General features: G+C 34.7%; 1 pseudogene across 2 annotated transcripts in view; it reads right to left on the bottom strand.

Annotated features, from left to right (window-relative positions):
• Positions 1 to 26,944, bottom strand: part of LOC145664524 (protein yellow pseudogene) — a 199,814-nt pseudogene that overhangs the window by 49,961 nt on the left and 122,909 nt on the right. Inside the window, exon 1 of one of the 2 annotated variants that reach the window (XR_014127455.1) lies at positions 21,885 to 22,078. The exons of the other annotated variant lie outside the window; for it this stretch is intronic. The product of XR_014127455.1 is annotated as a protein yellow pseudogene, transcript variant X2 (transcript). Of the gene's footprint in view, positions 1 to 21,884; positions 22,079 to 26,944 lie in introns of those variants that run through there. 2 annotated transcript variants of the gene reach the window in all.

The following is a 26,944-nucleotide window of genomic DNA, read 5'->3' as shown; positions in this document are numbered from 1 at the left end:
AGAACAAAATACTAAATACGCAGCTGTCTGTATATGATTAAGTAATGATATGTACTGTATATTAAGTATGTATATGATTTGTAGTATAACGTGTTCAATAAATTTCTTCTTTATGATCAATAAAGCATTTATACATATATATATATATATATATATATATATATATATATATATATATATATATATATATATATATATATATATATATATATATATATATATATATGTATATATACAGGGTGTTAATGAACTATATCGCCAAACTGTAAAAGGTGATTCCTTACATCAAAATAAAAGAAAAAGTTGATATGGATCTGTGGAGAAAAGTGCATAGTTTCAGAACTACGGCTGTCCAAAATCGCAAAAAAAGCCAAATTTTAACAGGTCCTATTTTGAATTCCAGAAACTGTGGATGGTGGTTCTTATCAGCGTAAAGGAAGTCACGCATATGTAATCAAAAATGCATATTTCATTAATGTTCAATCGATGTACAGAGTAGTCGATGTAGAGTAAAATTCCCATACATGCCATCAACCGAATTTTGAGATATGCTCTGACTTTATGATTGGTCCAAAGTAGGCAAACAATAAGCCTTGATAGCAGTGAACACAGAATCCTTTGGTGCGATGTCGGAAGTGTTAAGGCTAACATACACTAGCGTATTTTCGGCGCATATTTTCGATCCGTAAAATGATGTCGTAAATTTCGGTCCGTAAGTTGGCCCATACACCTAGCGTAAAAATAGGCGCGTAAAAGAAGAAAAAGAAGCGGTCATATTTCGCTCTTCCTCTTCCCTGTTGTTTGAGCACATGGTCGTTTTCCAGTTTACTCAAGTTACTTGAACAAGATGGATCTATCTAAGGCCATTGTTTTAAGTGCAGGTGCTATAAACATTGTGTTGTTAAGTAAAAGAATAAAAACAAAGCATAGAAGAAACAGACTGGGAGCCACGCCGAAGAGGATTAAAAATTCACATTTATCTATATTACGTCCAAGCAGCTCAATCCATTTGGCCTATTTTTGGTACAATCTTAGATCATTGTACTTAGTGATCTGAGATCACTAAATATTTATATAAATCGTACTTCGAAGGAGGAGGACACAGGACAGAAAAAAGTTGTATTCAATTTTTTACGATATAGATTGCAAACTTTTAAATTTCTAAACAGACACAATGATGATTTAATACAATCTGAATGAGTTTGATGTGTGGTTTCCTCTTACCTTCCGAAATAAGCCTATTGTTTGGAACTGCAGTTTACAAAGAATAAGGGAGTAAAGGAGTGTTTCGATAGTTGAATAATTGATTGATTTTTTTGTTATACAATGTTTTAGACTGTTGACTTTGGTCGTTAAAAAGTGGACTACTGAATGATAAATTCAATCACGGTTTCTCGTACTCGGGAAAACGCATACTGCAATGTTTTCTTTCACGCTTACGTATAAGTGAAGAAAACGTGAAATATACCGTGACGAAATAAATCACATCACATATTATTTCGAACACAAAAAGGCATGAAGCTGCCGGTTCCTAACACTTCTGACTCCCCTCCGAAGCATTGGATGTCCATTGTTGTCAAGGCTGCCTACTTCGGACCCTTCTTGAAATCAGGGTATTTCTAAAAACTCTATTAAGAGCATATGAGAATTACACCCTGTAGAGAATACCCTGTATACCTATTTGAAATTGACGAAATATGCATTTTTGGATTATTTATGGTGGCGTCCTTTACGCTGATAAGGACCACCATCCACGGTTTCTTGAATTCAAAATAGGGCCTGTTTACATTTGTCTTTTTCGCGAGGAGCTCCTCCGTGGCTAAGCAGTTAGCGCACGCGCCTTTGGCGTGGGAGGCCCGGGTTCGATTCCCGGCGGGAGCTCATGTGGTTCGGATTCCACGTTAATCCGTAGGTCCACGTCTCATATAGCCTCGCTGCTGAACGGGACGTAAAACTCAAAATCAACTCAACTCAACTCTTTTCGCGATTTTCGACAGCCCTAGCTCTAAAACTATGCACTTTTCGCCATAGGTCCATATGAACTTTTCTCTTATTTTGATGTGAGGAATCACTTCTTACAGTTTGTCGGTATAGTTCATGAACACCATATATATATCGAAAGTTTGAAGTCATTTTTCCGCGTGACCGCATGGGCATACATACATATTTAAAAATAGTTGCATTGTTTTTAGAACCTACAATTAATACACACAAAAACACAAATGTATCAAAGCGTGGGCTCACACACTGTTGACATTATTGGGATGTTTAAAGCGTACTTTAAACATACCAATTTTGAGATCTTTTGACTATTGTAACGGACAACTCGGCTTTATGTTAATGCGAGTTAATATGCGAGTTAACTGGCTTAGTTAATATGTTGCACATTCCATATGCTTTAAAAATTAGTTACTGTGGTCGTGAACGGTTTCTTTTACTTTTGTCAGTCTGTGTACTGGACTTTTTTTTTTAGACTTAAGTTTGATTTTTATTGCTAATTTATATGCTCATATCATTTTTCTAGAACTTTATTTTCTTCCTTTCCCTTCACATACCACTGGTTTTTGACTACTGAGACGGAAAAGACTTCTTTTTCGAACTTTCCAACATTTTATGTTAATCCCTTGCACATGATCTTGCATCATTTGGCCTAATCCTCGTTTCGCCTAACAAATTATCTGACACTTTTATATCAGATAAATGATAAGATTTGTGGCAGGCATTTTAGGCTAAATAAGTATCCTCGTTTTGCCTAAAATGGCGGATTATAAAAAAAATTGCGGAACTAAAACTAGAGGGAAATTACAAGAGAAAGTTCCCTGGTATATGAAGAACTGAGAAATATTTTATTTTCCATAACTAATTTGTAATACGAGTATTTGCTTTTGGGAAAATGTTTCGACAGTAGTGTTAGGGTTATTTTCCCTTTCCATTTTGAGAAAATTAATGTTCGATATACCTTTCATTTAAACTTAACGCCCTCACAGCATGTATTGTGGCTATATTTTAGATGAGAGAGAAACAAGTTACACGTACTTTTTTCTCTGTTATTAATTTCGTTTAAAGGTGAGTGTTTTAGTTTGCAGTTTATTTCCAAATGGGCCTATCTGATATGAAAAATGAAATGAAATGAAATCTTTGAGTTTTACGTCCCACAGTTATGTCGGTTAGGCTAAAGCAGACGGAGATGATAAGAAATGAATGAAATGGTGGAACGAAGAAAGTGGGAGGAACCGGGAAAACCCCGAGGAAACCCAGGCACACGGTGTTTGTCCACCACAAAGTTCACTTGGCAGGGGCAGGGTTTAAACCCGGGACCCCATGCACCAGAGATGAACCTAAATATCTTATATCTGACATTGTGTGAAGTAAATGTGTATTAGATGTGAAGTGACCATGAGATAATTGTGTAAACTCCTAACTTAATTCGCTAAATTCAATTATTTTATTAAATTGCATTATCAATGACAGAATCATGAACTTTTGAAAATTCATCGGAAGAAAACTTTGATGAAGATTGTACATTCTCAGACAGCTTTCGTAAACGCATATTTGTTAATAAACACGACTAGTTTCGTCATTGCCTTTCCGCATACCTTCAAGCATAGCCTGATACTTTCCCTTCATTTGACTCCAAAGTCATCATTCTTCAGCCACACAAAACCGCGGAGGACACAACAACAAGGGGTATTCACCACGAAATTGAGAAAGGTGCAGGATCATCGGAGACAAGCAGATCCCACCGTTGGAGGACGACCGACTCAATGTCTAAAGAATACCATTCTGCCGGTTCATCGCCGCAGACACTTTTGAGTTTGTTAGTTGAGACTAGTGGAATGAAGGTGTAAGAGGACAGCTTTAAGACGCATAATCGCAGAGACGTATCACAGAGAGAGTTCGACGCCCCTAGCAGTTCAGCAGGATTGAGTTCCAGTTGTTGGCTGTTACTAGAACATCTAGGTTCCTCCAGGGCAAACCCTTCAACGTTACAGATGGCCAGTCTCGTTGGAATTATCAGGCTAGTGCTCTTCCTTTATTTCTTAATTACATCCTTTTTCTCTCACCTCTTTCCCACAACTAGTCATTTTTCAAATTAGAAACATTTGAATTTTATTTAAATTCAACCACAATTTTACAGTTAAGTACCGTGTTGTGCATCAGTTTCATCCCCATTTAGTTGCGTTCATTTGATAAATATTCTGAACTAATGATGGCACAGCACCGGCACAATTGTCAAAGGATACTGCTAATAAGCATCTTAAGGGAAATGTAGTTTGCGTGAGTATAAACAGAAATACGGATTTTATATTTGTTTGTTTTGTACTTATGTGGATGTAGAAGCTATTTTATTGTAGGTTTTGCTGTTTTTCAGAGTATTTCATTCCAATTTTAATGCATTATAAGGGATCCCATTGTGTTCCATATTATTTTAATTCGTAAGTAATTTGTAAACATTTCGAGCTAGATCACACAAGAAGTATCTAAATTAGCTCACAACAATGGACAACTGTGATCGAAATGAGTGATTTGGACAAATGGCTCCACTGGCAAAGTTGATCTTTGGATAATTCCACACTCCAAATATCTCAATGTGTTACTAAGAAAGAAAAAAATAAAAATAGCCTTCAATTCTAAGTAACCACTAGCAAATACTTATTGAAAAACTGTTCAAGAAATAAAATTGTATAAATAAAAAAATATATATATATACGTAAGCATTCTTAGACATCCGCTTCAAACATAGTGGACTGGCATATATGGATTTGTTTACAATTTCCAGTTTTGGCCAATTACATACAATCATTTGTTTACATCTTTCAAGCATGTCTATCACGTATGATCCTTTAAATCTTAGTTACTGTTCTTAGGGTCTGTGAAAAAGATATATATCTTGTTATTGTATAAATTGTTATTGTATAAATTGTTATTAAATTGTTCCAGAGCTATCAATAATAATTAGTGATGTTTACTATTATTTATTTTCTCATTTGGATGCTGTATTGTGGTAGAATGTTAGATGAGTGAAATGCTCATTTACTTTTTACTTGTTTACTTTTAATGCAAATGTAATTTATTAGTTACTCATTTTACATAAAATTTTGGGAAATAAAAGTAACGTTCATTCTAAAAAAAAATAATAGTTTTTCTCATTTTCCTTTCAACATTTCTGAGAATTCATTATTGGAAACGAGCGTAGTATTTCCTTTTTTCTTTTAGCTTAAATCTCAATTTTATGCTCCGAGGCTACGAGAGGCGGTGCTGCTGATAATGAATGAAAATGGTGGAATGAAGAAAGTGGAAGGAAACGGATGAAGCCTAAGATAATCCTTACACAAGATGTTTGTAAGGTGCACTTGAGCGTGGTATTTCATTCGATTCAAACAAATCTGTTATTTGTGTAATTATTAAGTCATATGATGTTCCATTATGCATCTACAGTTTTTTTTTTTTAAGTGAATTTCACGTGATACTAGATTGTTTCTCAGTATTTGCTCAAATCTCAGAAATTCGAATGTATGAAATGACGACAAAGCTCTTTCACTACTTTTAGCATTGTAGTTTTTATTATTATTATTATTATTATTGCAAAATATTCTGAAGTGCATTAAGGTCAGATGTGCAAGAACGCATTTGAAAGAAGCTCAAGATAAGCAAGTATTGTTCAAATAGTTTATATTTTCATTGGTGAAATTATAACTTTTGATTTGAAATTTTACTCGCTTCACACTACCGGAACGTCCATCGCATAAACAGGAGCGTCATTTCAGATTTTGCTTGGGAGGGGGAAGACCCATTGGCATAAATAAAATTTCGCGTTTTTCTGTGATTTAGTACTATTCTATTGATAAAATCTATATAAAGCTCAAACTCAGGGGGGCAATTGCCCCTCTCTACGCCACTAAATGACACTCCAGCTTATAAATCTCTGATTTAAGATTGCTATATCTCGGAGATTGTGTAAAAATTGTACAAATTCTGACAATAATATTTAACGATAATCTTATGCTACCAATTGTTGAAGACATGCGTGATACTATCAAATTTAACTCGTGTGCATAATAGTGAATCTTACATGCATATTACATAGTATATATATATATATATATATATATATATATATATATATATATATATATATATATATATATATATATATATATATATATATAGATAGATAGATAGATATAGATATATATAGATATAGATATAGATATAGATATATAGATAGATAGATAGATAGATATATGGACATGCTAAATGCATAAAGGCGTTTTGGCAATCCTAACTGCTTGAAAATATTGACTGCTTGTTAATATAATATCAATACTGATAATATTTTGCATTTCTTTCTAGGGAATTTTCTCTTGTAATTTCCCTCTAGTTGAGTTTCCGCAATTTTTTATTGTCCGCCATTTTAGGCGTAACGAGGATTAAGCTAAACAAGGATCCTTTTTTCGCCTAAAATGGCGGACTCAAACCTTATCATTTATCAGTCACAAAAGTATCAGATAATGGTTAGGCGAAACGAGGATTAGGCAAAACGTGGTAACACGCTTGCACATTGCATACGCTTGAGGATAAGTTACTGTAATCGCATTGTTTAGTTTACTTTTGTTGGCTTAACTGCAAGTATGCACATATATCACATTTCTTTTATTTTTGTCATCTTGGTCTACATATATGCACCTTTTATTTTTGTCATCTTGGTCTACATATATGCACATTTTTTAATGTCTTGAGTTCCATTTTATTTACTAAATTTAAAGTCACTTTTAGTTACAAGTGCATATAGTGCTATCATACAATGTAGATTTTTATTTTAAAGTTTAGATGACGTCTTAATAATAATAATAATAATAATAATAATATTCTTATTATTTATTTATTTATTTGTATTTAACACACGAAGGCAATTACAAAGTACAAATTGTTAATTTTATAATAGTGCAGAATGTGCTACATGTAAAATAATTGACATGTTATGTTCATGATGATTGGCAGTATGTACTGTGGTGTAGTGGATTATTAAGAACTTCGAAGTCCGTGACAAATAGTGTTCTATACGAGACGAAATTTAGGGATGTTTCGTCTCGGAAAAGCGTCGTGAAAGTGCTCCCTTGTCTTGAAAACTGGATGTTTCTATTTGAAAAGGACTGTCTTGTCACAAAAATTTTGTTTCGCTTATTCACGTAGACCAGCGTTTCCCAACCGGTGTGCCGCGGCACACTGGTGTGCCGTGAATGGGCCACTTGTGTGCAGCGGGGAAATCGAAACAAAATTATTAATTCTATAGCAATCAGATTGCAACACATAAGGGAAAATGTATATTCGTATTTCACATTACTAGGAACCTCTCCTATGAATCTACAATTTTAAGTTACATACCGTGTACAATTTTAATGTTGAAAAAAGTATTCGTTATCATTGTTATGACCATTGTTGTTCCTTTATTGTTGCAAATTATTTCGTAACCTGAAATTTTAAAATATCATTCAATACTTTCGACAAGGCAAACGTGCATCCTACATTTGTTTTTAAAAGTAAAAGAGATTTGTTTGTCCGTACGTTATTTAGTGATCTATCTTCTTAGTAAAAGGTTGGATACAGTTTTCAAAAAAGAAACGAAGTTTTGCAAACCTGAGTTCAATATTTCATTGAATTGTTTTCTATTTTTAAATTAGAATGAAAAGTAAGCATAATGATTAACCACGGGGGAAAACCAGTGATTGATCTTACTTCTCTGCGAGAAAGATAATTAATCACAGAAAAAAAATACCACGGTATTTTATATTTACAAATAATAATATCTATGAATGTGCCGCGAGAATTCAAGTTACACCTGTAGTGTGCCGCAAGTTGAAAGAGGTTGGGAAACGCTGACGTAGACAATACTAGCGACCGGAAAGCATAAAATTTTTCACCATATAATCCCTTTCTTATCAAGCAAATACATAACTTTCAATAATAACACCATTATAACTTACTTCTCATCTCTGGCCGTCTTAAACACAGACATAAATAAATGCGTGACACCTTCTGAATTTATGTATGAAGTCCACTTTTCTTCGTTTATTTGTTAGTTACATCTTTCTCAACTCTACGATCTTGCTCAATGAAATTGTTTTGAATAAGTAAGTGATGACAATAAAACGCTAAAAATGCAATGAGATGCTCAACAGTTAATGAAAGATGACAATCAAACAGACATTGGTATCTTAAATTTAGAAAATTTGTGGAAAAGGAAAAAACAAAATTTCCGTACTTAATACCTAAGTGGAATGTCTTGTTTCATAATCAGCATAACCTTCCATGAAAATTGACAACACCACATAAATTAAACTACAAATAGATGGAGACTTAGCTGGGAAATATCTCTTTCTGAATATAATTTCTCTTCATTTAGTTATGTTTCGCCAAACATGGTCGATCGACCAGGCGTACTATAATGTTGTAGCATACTGCCTTAGACGAAACAGGAAGGCTAGATTACCATGACCCTTAACTCAAGAACCAAAGATATGCCTACTAAAATACGTATATCATATGCTTACCAAGTTTGTCAACGTCTACCACCATACTACGTTTGGTTAAGAATGGATGAGTTGAGAAAGTGTGAAATATATCCACGTGTTTGATATTTTAAAAGAAAAATCAAATGAGTAACGACAGAAATACATGAAACAAACTTGTTATTAAACGTTAATTAGAGGGGTAAGAAAGAAAACAATGAGATTGTTCATTAGCTATAATGGAAATGCAGCGTATATTTACAATAATGATTTGCGAAAATCAAGCAAAGAAGGACAATCTTTTGTCCGCAATAGGGAAACTTACTAGTGTTTAATTAGAAGATTGGCATTATTTTGATTTATTACATTTTGTATAATTGACGCATTTGTTGAAATAGGAAGTAGAGTTATTGCCAAGTTTCACAAAACTAACAAGAGCACTTTATTTTAACGAGTGAAATGTTTGAACCATTTCTAAGAAGTAACATAGGTATTATTATTGTTAATAATAATATAATAACTATATATTAACATACATTACAAAGTATAACCGTCAATATATGTTTTTCCTTATGGGACCTGCGTTGAATACAGCAAGTTGTTTCCGCCAGCATCAATAACATATAAGTGAAAGCATAATGAAGTCTTATTTTTTTAAAAGTATATATAATATAAATACGTAAAGATATGATCGTGGATCGATCGTATCCAACTCTTTTCCAATCAACGTATATTATTACGTGAAAAACAGAAATATGCAAAGTTCTCTTAAATTGTTTCAGTTTTGGAGTAATTTGATAAAGAAAGAACATAAATTTCTTCAGTTTTCTAATGGTTAATACATGTACAGGGTAGCCCAAAAGTAGGTATAGGCCTACTGTCATGTACTGATTAGCTCACTGTATTTCATATCACTTCTTATTGTTATCAAACAGGTATACCTACTTTCTTTATTATTTGCTCTTAATGTCTTATTACTTATACTTTTAGCTCGGAACAGCAGAAGTAAATAAATCCATAAACTAGAACGTTATACTTGATGAATACAGGGCTGTATACCTACTTTTGGGCCGCCCGGTATATGTGCCAGTATTTCTCACGAACATAACCAACCTTAGCTATCTCGGTCGAAAACCATCACGCCGCGAGTGCTATTAATTTACTTGATTGATCGTTCTACTCCGGGTAATCTTGAAGAAGTCAATGCTAGTGTGTGGGGCAGTTTTTCTGCCACTGTTTCACAGGACTGTGACAAAGCACAACCATCCAGTTTTGAATATCTATACTATGATCACAATTAACACGGAGAAACTTGGTCATTCTACCTTAAATAGCCTTGGAGAAATTAATGCTTATGAATCGGAGAGTTTCCAGCCACAATTCTTCAAGGACATGATCGATCTTAACTCTATTTCTTTGAAGCAATCTTGCACAATAAACATTTGCAACAATATAATTCAAACTGTCTCACGTCAGACTAGTTTGATCATGAAGAAACATCTATAGGTGCTATTGTATTGGACAGTTTTTCTGACATTATTCTTGATTTATAACCACACCGAACTATAATTTCAAATCATCTACGCTACCGTGAGAAGTACAGCACAGGGAGAATCACAAGTGAAACTAGTATACTATTATTTATATTGTATTTTCTTTATATCAATTGTGCTTTCTACATGCTTCGGAGCTATATGAGTTTAAATGAAAATAAATTAAATCATCAAGTTTTATGTCCCACACAGGGCCGGATCCAGGATTTTCTGACGGGGGTGCACCAATAACTGTCAGTACATTTGAATTAAATTGTATTTTTTCAAGCGTCTTTAGGCATCTGTAGTATGTAACAGGAATTTTCCTGGAAATGCTAAGTGTCTGTTGTCGGTAAATCCTTTCCCTTCAACCTTGAGAAAACTGACTTGAACTATAGTTTTTCAAAACTCCGCTTTCGTTTAAGCCCGAAACGGAAACATGACATGACATTTTCAGAAAGTATTTCTATTTTCACTACCAGCTTCTCATTTTAGATAGTGTATATCCACAACGAAGGGGGGTGCACGTGCTCCGGTGCACCCCCCCCTAAATCCGGCCCTGGTCCCACGGTTAGGCCGGCTAGGCTAAAGGAGACGGTGATGATGAGAAATGAATGAAATGGTGGAATGAAGAAAGTGTGAGGAAACGGGAGAATCCCGAGGAAACCCATGCACACGATGTTTGTCCACCACAGAGCTCACTTGGTGTGAGCTGGGATCGAACCAAGAACCCATGCACCAGAGGTGAACGCTCTACCACTGAGTCACCGCGGTCCCTATATATACAGGGTGTAACATAAATGCATGGCCAAAAGTGACGAGATGATTGCGGACATCCAAATAAGTAAAAATGTTCCTATAAACATGGGTCCGATGCCTCTTCGGTTTCAAGATACAGGGTGTTCAAATGCCGAGTCCCTCCAATGGCTCACTATGGGAAAGTGAATGGAAATTTTCAATATTACAGGAATAATACAACAAAGTGGAATTACGCCTGTGCAAATGCATTTACACTAACATAGAGAATGAAACTAATCAACATGTGAGGTTATTGGGTTGCCATAGTTGCCAACTTGGTACAAAGTGTTATGTTTTCAAATTGCACTAGACGTCTACACGTTAGCATATGATTGCTCATATCAAAACGTTCCTAAACATGGGACAGACTCCGCTTCATTGTGGAAAGACAAGGCGTCCAAGTGTGAAATCAATTAATGGCTCATAACGGTTCGTAGACCAATACAATTGCGTATTTTCAAAGATAAGTAATTAAGAAAGGTATTCGATGGAGGCCACAGCGTTCGTTTATTTTAGACATAAACTTCGAAAGGCAGTGTACTATATTTAGGAACATTTTGATATCAGCAATCATATGCTAACGTGTAGACGTCTAGTGCTATTTGAAAACATAATACTTTGTACCGTACCAGGTTGGCAACACTGACAACCCAATAATCTCAAATGTTGATTAGCTTCATTCTCTATGTTAGTGTAAATGCATTTGCACAGGCATAATTCCACTTCATTGTATTATTCCTGTAATATCGAACATTTCCATTCACTTTCCCATAGCGAGTCATTGAAGTTACTCGACATTTGAACACCCTGTATCTCGGAAACGAAGCGGTATCGGATTCATGTTTATAGGAACATTTTTACTTATTTTGATGTCCGCAATCATCTCATCACTTTTGGTCATGCATTTATGTTACACCCTGGATATGAGTTTAATTCAGTATTGAAATTTAAGCTACATAAACACATTAACTATACACTAGTATACATTTAAAAAATTCAAAGAGTAAGACATGAATGAATATTGTTAAACGATGAACTTTACATTATAAATAAACACTCAGCGCCAAACAAATTTTAAAAAATAAGCACAAGTAGTTCTCCATATGATAGGTTTTATTTAACTAATTTATTCATCTGCATAGTGTTAGTAATGCCAATATTAATGCTTCCTCTACCTATACTTTATGAATCCATAAGCAGGTGGTAAATGTTATACAAAACCAGAGGTTGATTACAAAACTGGTATAACTTAGTACAGTTTGCATTTATGTCAACTTAGATTCAAGATCATTTAAACAGTTCCTGTGTCTTTTAGGAAGTTCCTGTATCTTTAACACCCAACCACGAAAATGCAACTTTTAAATGATCCATCATAATTTCAGGACAGTTTAAAGAAATGGGACAAATACCGCATGTCCCTTGGTCGTGAAGTAATTAGAGTTGAGCGCGATACTCCATGTGTCCTGTACCAATTCTCAAACCACTTCTCCAAACTTTCTGCTATTTTTCATTTATGTCTTTTCAATATGTGAGAATCAGAAGTTGATACAGTGTTTCTTTTCTCCCAAAGTTGATGTGGATCCCGGGATTTTATATGCATCTCAGATTTCAAAATTTACCTTAGGGTTGAGCTTAGATGACCATGTTACACATTCCATATACTTTTTTCTTAAAATTATTGTTTTGCAATCATGTCTTTCGACTGTCATTGACTCAAAAGATTTTATAGGCACTCTTTAGATGGACTAATTATTATCGTTCAGAAAAAAAAAAAAAGAAACTAGTTCTAACATTCTCCTTAAGTAATAATATTATTTAAGTATTGGATTGATGTAATTGATGACTTCGATGTTACGTTTGGTAGAAACTCGCTCTCTGTAATGCAACCAATGGATGAACCAGGATCAAGTGTACAATAACACAATCTATGTGCAAGTCCAGAAAAACGTTGGGGTGTCCAATTAATCAGGAAGCAATGTGTTATTGAACAAGATTCATGGAACACTCGCCTTTATACTAGTTCAAACAGACAGATTCTGCACATTAGTCGCGAAAATTGTCAACACTGTACTAGAGCCAGGAGTGATTAATAAAAGTACCATACATAGTTTGTGAACTTTTTTTTTTTTTTTTTTACTGACGGATAACAATTCAAAACTGAGCCCTGCAGCCACCGACGAATAGGATCTTGTGATTAGCTCTTCAGAAACACCATTAAAATATAGCCCTCAGAATGTGTTTGTGCAATTCTAGACACGTTACGCATATTCCATACCGGTACTACTATCACTCGGTGACTCTGCGCAACCGGTAAAATGAGGAAGTTGGACTCGAGAGATTGGGTGCGAAATGAGTTGACATCGCTTAATAAGGATCGCCGCCTGGAGATGCGCGGGTTATCTGAATGCATGGAATAACAGAAGGTTTCGAACTTCGTATTGTTACTTCTGATGAAAAGTGGAAATGCAAAGACAAGCATGAATGGTTAGGACAGTAGTTGAATTGTGATCAATGTTCAGGATTGTTTTCTAAGTCTCCTCTCCACTTGCAGTAGGTGTTTGTTGCTGGTCTTTGGTGGGGACAATGTATCATATTTTCCTCTGTCGAGGTAAAATCATCACTGCGAATTGTAATAGTGCTGAACTCCATGTAACGCACTGCAAATTTGACAGCAATCATCCAACAATGGTCAATAGACATGATTTTACCATGTTGAAGGTTAAAAATGCTACTGAAACGACGACATAAACTCTTCGTGGGTTTCTATATGAAGTCCTTCCTCACCTACAATATTCTCCTGACGTCTTTTCTACAACTACTACCTCTTCTGGCATCTCGATCACTCTTGGCAGAAAAGAACGTCCTTGATGGCCAGGCGAAGCAACATGAGGTAGAGAAATACTTCGTATCGCAGTCTTCAAACCTCTTTCGTCATGGAATCGAATCGCTGGCTGAACGGTGGAAAAATGTGAGGCGGCACCCGGAGACTACTTTGGTTAACCAGGTATTGTAGTTATTTTTCTACCTTTTTCCTTTCTTTTTTATTCTTCTTTGAAAGTGATACACATCAGTTGGATATTTCAGTCGTAACAACTCAATATAACATTCCGTCACATTTCATCTAGGTTTAAACGAAATATTTCTATGACCTTATCCACTGGTCTAGTGGGTAGCGTGCGCACGTTAGTGTAATTCTCGTGGAAGATCTTTAGAATTTGAACATATTTACTTTGATTCAGATTTCATTTTAAACTATAGGCTCATCTCTTATATAGCCTCGGTACTGAAATGGCATGCTTACCTCCAAAAAGAAAAAGAACATATTTTTATAGCTTTTAAGTTAAGAGGGAATGGTGGTAAATGCAGGTGAATGAGAGAGTGCAATGAATATAATTAGAGGAAACGAAACAAGCTAGAGATAATCGATCACAAGCTCCTGTATTAAAGTGGAGATATCCTATCTCTTCTATTCCTGTTCCACTTTTATTACTTTAAAACACACGCATATATATATATATATATATATATATATATATATATATATATATATATATATATATATATATATATATATATATATATATATATATATATATAGGATGACTGGTAAATCGATGCATTCCTTGCAAGGGGATATTTTACAGTACTTTGGAACATTTTCGGCTATATGAACTGGGGGTCGCAACTCAATAGTTTCTGAGTAATTTGCACATATGTGATTTCTTTGAAATTTGCTGCTAACGAGAGCTGCGCAAGAAAATTTCACCCTGACCCACTTCCACATATCGTAGAGCGATGAATTTTTTTTATATGTGATCCAGCATGCCTATGTAGGTCATATGGTAATGTACAGCTCTTAACTCTGCACCGTTGCGGTGTTATAGGTCCGAACGTGAAGTAAGGTGTTGTGGTCCAAAATCCATTACTTCACCTCAGAAAGCAGCGTGGCAACATCGCAGAAGTACTTGCTCCTAGGAAATTACTGCATGGCTGGGAAGAGGTAGAATGAAAATAGTGTACGGTCAAGGGAAAACGCGAATTATGACGGATTTCACACCCAGGGTCGTGCATCTGTTTGGTCAACATTCGAGCAGTGAGCGGGTGTTATTTTCCAGGAGGCGGACACTTTTTGTCAACATGCCATGCTGTTTCTATTTTTCACAGGCTTTTGATAGTGCTACTGTGCTAAACGCGTTATTTTGTTATGACTTTCTGAGGTTTACATTTTTATCTTTGTAGAGCTTATAATATTAAATTGTCTTTGTAGCAATCGGTGCGGCAATGGTCATAATTTTGTTTTGTTATTAAAGCGATGTATTCGATTGCTATTTATTTGTTTATTTATTTATGTATTTATGCAAGGGAATGGGTCAATGAAAGGTTCGGACCTCCAAGTCCGGGGTAACATCGGTATTTAATGGGTCTATGATTTGGGAAGGAGCTGGCATTGGTTTCTAGAAGGTACTATCCCTGTCTTCGCCTAGAGGGAGTGAAGAAAACCAGGGAAAACCTAGTCAAACTAATGACAGCGTGGCGAAGTACCACCATCAAAGGAAGTCCATGTTCAACTCTGAGTGATCAAAGTGATGATCATTTTATTTGGGATCAACATAGGGTATTACTACTTACTTTCCAGACAAAGAGTACCCCAATTACCAGGATATACTATGCCTGAATGCTGCGTGCGTTGCGGGATTCTGTGAAATCCCAGAACTGCATGTTGTGTTCACCTCCTGGAAAACAACGCACCCGTTCATACTCAAATGTTGTCAGACAGATGCACGACCCTGTGTGAAATCCAAATCCCCAGTTCACATTTTCTCTTGACCGCACACCATCTTTATTCCACTTCTTCCCAACACTGCACTCATTTCCTAGGGGCAAGTATTTCTGCGATGTCGCCACACTGCTTTCTGAGGTACAGTAATGGATTTTGGACCACTACACATTCGGACCTATAACACAGCAACGATGCAGAGTTACAAGCTGTACATTACAACATGACCTACATAGATATACAGAATTATACATGTAAAATATCATCGTTCTACGATATGTGGAAGTGGGTCAGAACAAAACTTTCTCTCGCACCTCTCGTTAATAAGCAAATTTCAAAGAAATCACATTATGTTCAAATTACTCAGAAACTATTGACTTGCGACCCCTGGTTCATATAGGTGAAAATGTTCCATAGTAGTTGTAGCATATCCCCTTGCAAGGAATGCATCGAATTACCAGTCACCCTGTATTATATATATAATGAGTGAAGACACGGAAAAATAGAGAGAAAGAGGAAAGTTGTTGGAAATAGATGATTTTCAATCTAAAATGGCACAATTTTTTCAAATGCCCCAGCCATTTAGCTCAAAACTGATATAAATGTTAAATGAAAGAGCAATGTTTACAGTTCAGCACGCTGCTTGAGCAAAACGTAAGGGCACGCACAAATAACTAGGGGAATGTGCACGTTATTATGTGAGGGAACCTAGAACACCTTGAATCGGTTTCTCAAGAATGTTGTATTATTGGTATGATGAGGGTTCTTGAGAACAGTCTGCTGAACTGACAACGTTGTTATTTCATTTAACTAGGACGCCTAACAATGTAGTTAAAAAATTCCACCATTTTCGATTGAAAACCACCTATTTCCATCAACTTTCCTCTCTCAATTTTTCCATATCTTTACTCATGACGGACTTGGCCTATGGCACCGGACTTTTGATACACCATATATTAATATATATATATATATATATATATATATATATATATATATATATATATATATATATATATATATATATATATATATTTGATATACCTATATAAATATCAGCGTTGTATTTAAGCGGTATCGCATCGCAGTTTGCTACACAAAATTCTAGAAATGCAATACAAACAAAAAATGGTATCGCAAAATCCGATGCATACATGATCATAATTTATTACCGAAGAGGTATATTTGTGCAAGAGAAAATAGTATATCATTGTCTTCCCTTTATGTCAAAATGGTGTTCTTTTGTTCTTACATACAGTTAAAGCTCAGTTGATTAATTCTCTCTGAAACCCGTTGTTTCTCTTTAAGTGTCTCTTATGCTTTCAAAAACACAACCTATTACGGATTACAAACCAAATTACTGGAAACTGGTCGTAGAATAGACAGCAGAGACCATATCCATACCATTCGACAAGGAAGTGGCTCACTACATACTCTAAATTCATAACTCGACCTTACATTCCAGAAACTAGATTACTAATTAAAACACATGCCCTTAGGATTATTTTCTACCTTCTATTTTTAATTTTTTTCATATTATTGACCCACAAATATATATTTGTTTTGATACGCTTTTCTTTTTTCTTTTTTACACTGAAATGACAACAGAAAATTAGTGTTTGGTTTAAAATGTTTAAAAAATAGAACAACAAATTGGATCAGAGCAACAGTTGGCTACAATTAGAAAATATACATGTGTGTGAAATTAAGCTATTTTATTTTTATCGTAAAAACAGAAGGTTCACTTCATGGACTGAGTTATTCCAATTTTTTGTTTCTTGATGTCATTGCGGATTTAAAATTTAATAAAAATTGTAAGAAAAACTTATCACAAAATTCGATAATTCAAAAAACTGTTACGAGATTAAACTAACTGTTGAATGCTAAAGTTAGAAGTTTTTTAAAATCATAATTGCTGTCACTTTTTCCTTACTTTATTTTTCATTATAATACTTGTTTGTGATATACAAAAGATGTTTATTTCATGTAAAATAATAAAACAACTAAATAATAATATATTTTCCTTTGCTGCGGAATATGCGATACAAACTTATAAATAATAAGAAACTTGAATTTGTTTCGCAGTTTGCTTCTCAAAAACCAAAATCTAAAGAAAGAGAAAACACTGACATACACATCGTTTGTTATGTCTGAGTTTAAAAAGATAACAAGCTTGAATGAATAAGAAAATAGGATACAATTGAATTAATGAAATTCCTAATTTTATAGGAATATAATTTTTAGATAAAGTGTTCTTGATAACAAGCTCTTGTTGTGAGAAAAGAAAACGTTAAATTCCCATTTAAGTCTGCTTCCCGCTTAATAATAATAATAATAATAATAATAATAATAATAATAATAATAATAATAATAATAATAATAATAATAATAATAATAATAATAATAATAATTTAAAAGAGCACTCATTTATCGGAGTATGCAGGAAACTCTGAAGCTCTAATTACGACCGCTTTGTGTTTGCAAAAATGGATTATTTCTCCAAGTGTGTTTTAGTTTTCAGAATAACTGTACACATTTTATTTGAAACACATGAACACGGTTGAAGTGACAAATAACTATAACATAAGACGATTTAAGAAAACTTCATATTTACAAATCAGCTGTTAATTAAATAAAAATTTTAGCTTTTACTTTGTTAGACGGAAAACCTTGATAGATGGAGAACCCTGCCACCATTAGTATTTGGTAAATATAGAAAGTTTCGAGTGTTGTAAACATATTGCCGGAAATTAGATCTTAAAAGATACAAACTCAATATTCTTAGAGCGTAAAGAAACAATTATATATTGCAATGATTAACGACGCTTCCCATGTCTTGTAAGGATTTTGTAACGAAAGATTTCAAACCGTAATTGAAACTATAATCGAAAGAGACACGTAATATTAAGAAGTCATATTCTAAAGATGGTTCACAAAGCACCTGACAAGCATTAAACTATTTGTGACATATGGAAATGTGAAAGAACACACTTCACTGGACTTTCCTTAAATTCAGGATGCTTCACATGCCTCATTTGGTTTTCTTTTAAATGCAATGGTGAAAAAGCATTGAATTCGAGATTTCAACGGATTTACACTATTTATGTCCTCTGTATACTGAAAAAGTAATTTTTTGATGTCTGTTTGTCTCTTTGTTCTTATGTACACTTGTCTTGAGACTATACCTTTCAACGAATTTGAACCAAGTTTTAAAATGAAGGTTTCTAAGTGATTCTCCAGGGAGGTTTCTTTTTTTTGGAATTTTCTTCTTACCTCTAAAAGTAAGGGTAGTTTACTGAAGGGTGAAAATAAATAATTGTGATTTTCACAAAAGAGACTGAAATGATTTTGTTTATACTTCACAAATCAACTTTTCATTAACAACCCCAAACTGAGGTATAAGTCATTTTTTCTGAGAAAAACTAAGAAAGGCTAGTTTAGTCTTGGGAGTAGTTTCTTCGAACGATCTTCTCAAAAACGACTCAGGTGATATTATTCATATTTCATTAATAAGCTAGCAATATGACATAAAGTCATTTGTTGTGAAAAATTCTACATGGGACATTTTATTCTTGGGGATGGGTTTCCTTCGAACGATTTTCTCAAAAACGAAAAGTCAGTCGATTTTATTCATATTTCATAAATAAATACTTAAATAATATTCTCATAATGTTGAATGGGAATGATATTTTTTTTAACGATTTTTGAAATATGACTCATGAGAATTTGTTGACATAAACAAATATCTTATTAATAATCCTAACATTTCTTATGGCAAAATCTACAAGGGGTAGATTACTTTTGAGGTTGAGGTTTCACAAGAAAATGCTTCATTAATATTACAGCACAACATGATTTAGTTTAAAGAATTAGAGCGAAAAGTTTAGGTGCAAATATTTTTACGAATTTCTTATATTTCTAGGCTCTCGGTATCTATGGCTATGTTAGCCCTTCCGTATAAGGAATGACGTCCCTCGACGATCACGCTCTTCGAGGAAACAGAAGGAATAAAGGACTAGGGAAGGGAGGAAGCGGCCTGGGACCTATATTTAGGTACCTTCTCGGTATTTGCCTGGTGTGAATGAGGAAAACATAGGAAAACTTCACGCAGGATGGCGTGCCTGAAAAAGCTTTTTGACAAGCGAAAAGTTTAATGCTTGAATTTTCACCCTACTCAAAAAAATAAAAGTACTTTAAAGAATAGTACAAATTAGAAAAAGTAATTATCTTCAAAACGGCTCTAATGATTTTGTCCATTTTTCATAAATCAGTATTTCATTAACAACCCTATAATATGATAAGTCATTCCTTCGGAGAAAGTCCAAAAGGGGTTCTTTGCTTTTGTTAATGAGTTTTTCTCTGAAACAACACAGGAAATTTTGATTAATATGATAATTATTTTTCGTTTTTAAAAAACTAACAAGGAGTAGTTTGCTCGTGGGGTGAGTTTACTTTGATACAAAAGTTTTCTGAAAACATGTTTTATAATTGTGTTCATACTTTGTAAATAAAGGGTTCCGTAATAACTACAGCGCATGATATGATTGAATTTAAGAAGTTAGAGCGAGAAGATATAGTGCAGTGACCCTTACATCATTTATTGAAAATATAGTAACCTTACATGAAGGTCGATTGGTCATATATGACTTCATTTAAACATTGATAGAATAGAATTGTTTTCCTTACCAATGTGAATATGTTCGCAAAATGAATCACTTACGTAGCGAAGAAGTACAAGAGCAGATTCAAAGCGTCAATTTCTTTGGTTTTTGGCTAATTTGTGGGGCTTTTCACGTTTTTTAGTTTCTTCAAATATCATGCTACAACCGAATGATCAACGTTTAGTTTCTCTGGAACCTCTCGTGTCGTTTTCCACGATCTGATTCGGGGATCGGTTTCAATTCGTAGTCCTCAACAACTGAACTTGGTTAGTGACGTTGTTTACTCACCAACCGTACGTCATCACGACAGAATTTTCGAAACCAACCGTTCAATGCATATTCACTTATAATGCCTTAATTTAACCCTCTAACTGGCGAATTCTATGGCATGTGTAACACCGAGGTTCTATGCCACGTTCACAAAAGGTCTCCAATGACTTCTGTCTTTAGCCAACTGAAACCAGTTTCTACTTTGTATTCCACTTTCTGCGAGATCCATCCTAATATTGTCTCAAATCTACGCCTAGGCCTTCCTAATGCTCGTTTTCCGATTGGATATCCAGTTAAAATTTTGAAAGCGTTCCTACTTTCTTCCATTCTGGATACATGCCCTGCCACCTGAACCTCCTAGCCTTAATGACCCTAACAGTCTTTGTTTGGTTAATGGTATAAATTAAGCAGTTCCTCGTTATGAAGTTTCCGCCATTTCCCATTCCCGTCCGAATATTCGTTTTAGAATTTTTGTTCTCAAATACTTTCAGTCTACGTTCATCCCTCAGATGATGTTTCGCAACCATCGACACACACAGGTATGATTATCGTTTTCCTCACTTTCATTAATTTTCGAATTTTTTGAGCCCCTCTGCGATAGAATTTACCAATAAATAAGTTGAGGTATATTTTGCGAAAATCGTATTTTGGCTACTTACTTCAAGCATAAAACTAGATAAATTTCCAATGACGTATGTCATATATGTCTACTAACTGCTACAGATAAGCTTTATATATTAACAAGACACTACTATGAATTTCACTACTATGAAATAGTGATGCGACATGTCAAATGTAATGTTATTACTCAGTGTGAGAATTATTTCACTCTCATTTTTATGATAAATGACGTAGAATATTGAAGTATATAATATATCTTATGGAAATTTAATATTGATTGATTAAAAGTTTAGCGTCCCATTTAGTACCAAAGCTATATGAGACATGGATCTACAGTTTAACGTGGGACCTGAACCACGTGAACTAAAGTTAATAAAATCAATGCCTCATGTCACACATGAGAAAACAGTTGAAATTACCACATTGTTTATGAATTAGAATGCAAATATTGATAATTTACAGAACAGTTAAAGTAATTTTCCAACTTTTTTACGCCAACACCAAAAAACAATTTGATACATTTGATGGAACGATATAATGATACATGATAAATTGTTTCGTGATATCATTCTTCCTTTCGTTAATGCAAACAGCATCGTCTTTTTATAGGAAGCGATTTTCAAAGAACGAATATTATGTTCCAGTGAACTTACTCCCACCTGAATAAACAAACTCCACAATTACAATAAATGTTTGCTATGTGATGTTGACTTACCTCCAGCACAGTTGTTCGTGGTCCTTATTGACTTCCGGAAGAAGGATGAATAAAAACTAACCTTCCTCAGTATACAGTTATATTACACATTTGCCAAAAGGAATTTTCTCATCCGGCATTTACAACGTTCTTATTGGTAAAAAACGCATGCGCTCAATTCTCTGCTATGCTCGAATGAGAGGCAGAAAGGGGGCAGGCATGTATGGTTTCTAAAATAGCCGTGTTAATACATGAATTTTGTGATGTAATCAGCTATGTACGTTTGCCCAACAAGCCGTTGTTCCTTGCTGGCATACACATAAAACTTAACGTGTTAAAGGAAGCTAATTACACCTTACCGGAACTTTGGAAAATGATCTCTGTGAACCTTGACACATTAATTTATGAAATTTTGCGTTAGGTAATGTTCATTCTTACGCACCATTTTACAAATGCATATTAGTTTTCTGTTGTTCTCAATTACGCTTAGAACTATACTTATTTATTTAAATATTGCGGTATTGCAAAAATTATTGCGATATTAACTTAATATCTTTATGATTTTCTTTATTTCACTCTTGACTAAGATAATTAATGCAGTAGACTCTCGACTGCCCAGCTCGCGTTTAGCAGGTTTCTGTATAATCTGGTCTAGTCTTAAAAGCTCTCCATAATAAACTTAAGAATATATATACCGGATGTCCGAAAAAGAATGTACCCTTTTAAAAAAAAAATATTCTCGACCCCCTGGTGTGATATTAGAATCCTTTATTACGAAAAGCAAGGTAATTTATCAAAGTTTTACCCCCTACTTCACAAAGATTCAGTACGGGCGCCCTTCGTGACACATAAGATATCTATTCAATAGTTTATTTCCTGCCATGTTCGAATGAACATGTCTCTTGTAATTTCAACAAAGGCTTCTGTGATCCATTCTCGTAGCTCTGTCAGATATTGGTGCAATGATGGGACAAAGACGCGGTATTTGACAAAGCCCCATAAAAAGAAGTCGCATGGTGTTATGTCTGGAGACCTCGGGGGCCATCTCAATAACACTTCATCATTAGGACCAATGCGACCTATCCAACGCTGTGGGATATATTCATTGAGATACCCTCTCACGTCATTATGAAAGTGGGGTGGATCTCCATCCTGTTGGAAAATGAAATCTCGGGAGTTCTCTTCAAGTTGTGGTATCGACCACATCTGGAGCATGTAAAGATAAGATTGCCTGGTTACGGTTATTCCTGCAAAGAAGAATGATCCATGAAACTTTGTTCTGCACATGGCACCAAATACGTTCAACTTGGGAGAAACTCTGACATGTTCAATGTTTCGCCAGATTCGAGTTCTAAACCTAAACCTCTGTCCATGAGTTGTATAATTCAATGCTTAATGGAGTTCTTGTCTGGTGGATCGATCCCAAACTGTTGCGTTGAAAACGCCTTCTGCTGTTGTGTAGGCGCCTGTCCACTTCCGGATTATAGGTCATATGAACTTTTTTCTTGGTTTGGTGCCAGGAATCTGTGGTTTCATTTCTTACCATTACTTTTAGAACACCATATCAACTTCAAGTTTTGTGGTAAAGTCATACACAGATTATTCCAATCTACTTTTAGTTTGCCTTTAATATACTTTTAAATACAATTTAAATACTGAACAGTAAACAATACAATCGGAACATAGTCAGTGAACCAAGTCAGAAGCTTACTGTGTACAAAGCTGTCGAATATCGTCTCTGTTGCCGGGCTACTTGTCTTCCAAATTTCGTTCAGATCCAGATACTAGTTACCGAGAAATAATGACTCAACAAAACAAAGATAATATACGTATTCATCATTATTAGATAATGAATTTTCACAATGTAAATTTAGTTAAAAATAAGTAAATTATTTGTATCTATTCTGTCGAAATGTAACGTAAGTAATTAAAATTAAATGAATCGAATTATGTTTTGTGAATAGGAATATAATAATATGTTATTAAACACCAGTGTCCATCCTGGCACTCGTACCGATTTCTGTGTAACTTTGGGGAGTCCGTGCAGGTGCATTTCGTTCTATTTTTTTTCTTTTTGCGAAATAAGTTAATGATAATAGTTTAGAATATACATACTTAACATAATCGTCAAGGTTTATAAAGATATTACAAAATTTTAATGTGTTTGTGTAATGTGAAATAAATTTACTACTACTAAAGGGCGTGGGTGGATAAGTGTAGTGAAATAGTCCCAGATCAATCTTGGGGCGACAAATGGGTGGTATATAGGTACCCCCAAGATATATTAGTCCCTCACGTTTCAAACCTCAACTCACATTGGTTTATGAGAAATCTAGCAAAATCGAAAAGTGGCTCTTAATAATATTTCTCAAGAATGGCTCGATCGATTTTGTTCAAATTTGGATGTATGTATAGGTGTATACAAGGGCTTTGTCTCAAAAAATTAACATCTCCACTGACCATTTCCCTCCTCAAAAAATTCGTTCAATATTTTGAGTCCCTTTTGACCTATGATGGTCTGCAAGCACAATTATGGAAAAAATAATTTTAGATGTCGCTTTAACCCTACAATCACTTACATTTTTTTTTTCAAAATTGTATCACGGGTGCACTATGATCAAAATTAGCCAAAACCAACCATACCGCACCTAAAAGGGAGCAGTTGCAAACGAACAGCTATTGATGTAACTTTAGCATATTTGCTACGTGAATGAATGAGAAATCACATCTGAAAAGCACCACATTCACTTCTGCCCCATTTGATGGTTTCTGGAGTCCCATCCCCATTTTGAGCCAAACTGAAACTGTTGATATTAGTGTTTATTTCATATGAATCAATCAGCCTGAATATGAATATGAGGTTAAAATTGCCATTGGACCACCGTAAATATCCCATTTGAGGATGCCTTAAGTTTCAGTGTGAGTGTTCATATAAAAAATCAATGTTACCTATACCTACAGTGTCCAATCAAAGTGAAATAACCTCACCTGGAAAGAGAATAACCATCAACAACACCATAATGTAATGCAACCTTTGTTGTAGTGCCTGTCACAGGTCCTGAGAGGGGGTATGGGAATAAGAAATAGAGTAGTGGAAAACTGAAACATTTGAATAAAAGGTATTTTCATCCAAGAAATAGAAGAAAATATAATGCAAACGGAAAGTAAATTAAATGTAAGAAGTACAAGTATTTCAATGTGTGAAACAAGTAAGGATGAAAGGAGCATTGTAGTATGTGCTTCAGTCCTTGTCACTGTTTTCAATTATAACCACACAAATCTCGTAATCGAATATTTTGGTCAAGATTTGTGTTGGTTTGGGATCCTCGACAAATATCTTCCATAACTAAGGTATTAAATAATGGCTGCAACATGGGAGCAAGAACGAATTGTTCGCAATCCATTTACAGAGTCGCAACAATACCTAATGACACTTTTGTAACTTCTGTATTTGGTCTTAGATGAAGCATTAGTATGTCTTGAATGCACGTTCGTTTTCAATATCTTGTCTTTGTCTTTAGCATGCTGCATATTAATATTACCTATTTCATCCAACATTTCAGTCAAATAACATATTGCCTGTTTATATTGCAAGGATTCACAAAACAATCCTTTCAAACAATTGCAGATCTAGAAGGTAAAAACCTGGGGGGGGGGAGTAATAACCCTGACTATGAAGGTATATCATTAGTTTACCATAAACTTTCAAAAATATGTAAATAAAATAGGTTCAATTATTTTTGTCACTCGAAAAACTGGGAGGGTCTAGGCCCCCTGCCCCGGGCTAGATCTACCACTGCGTTCAAATATTTTTCGATCATTCGACGAAAATCCTCATGATCCAGTGAAGAAATAGATGTAAACAGAATTTCTCTTTTCGCAATTTCTTCTGTTCAATAAAGGCTGCAAACATGTTTTCGTTCCTGAAATTTTCGCAGATTTCATGATTGCGGTGATTGCGGAGTGGCTTTCATCTGGTGTCACACGTATGGAGAAGTTATTGAGTGGAAAACTAGCAATTCTATAATAGGGGCCGATACTAGCTTTCAATTCATTGTCAAATATTGCATCCAACAGACGATACTTTTCTTTCAGTGTCCCGTGTATAGCTTCAATTGCCCAACGAATTCTTGTAATAAACCAGTATCATATGCTTCCGTAGTGGACAATTGTGATTTTTTGCCTTTAAATGCAAGCATAGGAACTTCATAACTTTTGTCCTCAATATAAGTTTTACAGTCTAAGTCTATATTTTAATCCATTGACTACTATTACTAATATAAAAATACAATTCTTATGTAGATAGGGGCTCTTGCCTCCAAAGAAAAATCGCAACAGACTCTTCTGGCTGTTGGTTTTTTTTTTTTTTTTTTTTTTTTTTGCGATAAGTCCACACAACCACAAAGATTCATTGTTTCGTGTTTGTTTCAATCCGAGAAAGCCATGCTAAGTTTATCCTTAAAAGGCCCAAGAGGTGCCTCTGAGACTCCCTGCTGCATATACAAGCTACCTGAACCCACCTCGACCATTTGTATTTTCTGTCATTAATAGGAAAGCCTAGTCACTACTTTGCTATGAAATCATTTGTCAATGGTAATAAAAAATGAACAGTATCAAATAATTAGAAAACTTCATACTTCAATAGAAGCCTCAGAGGCACCCCTTGAGTCTTTACGTTAGTATAAAAAATAACCCTATTTTTTTCTGAGGTAAAGTAAAAAAATGCTTAGGAAACGTAATCAGAGGGTGTATTTCAAAGAGATAGAAGAATTCTAGAGTGCTCTAGAGTGCAGGACACGGGACGAAATATCTATTAAGAATAATAGCATTAAAAGTTGACCAGGGTGCCTCCGAGGCACTCCTAGGGTTGTTCATTCCCAAATTGTTAAATATCAAAAGTTTTACTATATCCCAAACTAGGGAGGGGGGCGCCACTGACCATCAATGAATTTGACACTTCAGGTGTGATTTCTCATTCATGTAGTAAATATGCTAAAGCCACATCAATAGCTAATTGTTTTGCAATTGCCCCGTTTTAGGTGTGGTATGGTTGATTTTGGCTAATTTTGACATGGTGCACC

This window comes from Thermobia domestica, chromosome 11 (assembly GCF_964235325.1).
Source record: "Thermobia domestica chromosome 11, izTheDome1.hap1.1, whole genome shotgun sequence".
Classification (NCBI taxonomy): Eukaryota; Metazoa; Arthropoda; class Insecta; order Zygentoma; family Lepismatidae; genus Thermobia; species Thermobia domestica.
Note: the sequence above shows the minus strand (reverse complement) of the source record. Positions and strands in the feature narration are given on the sequence as shown.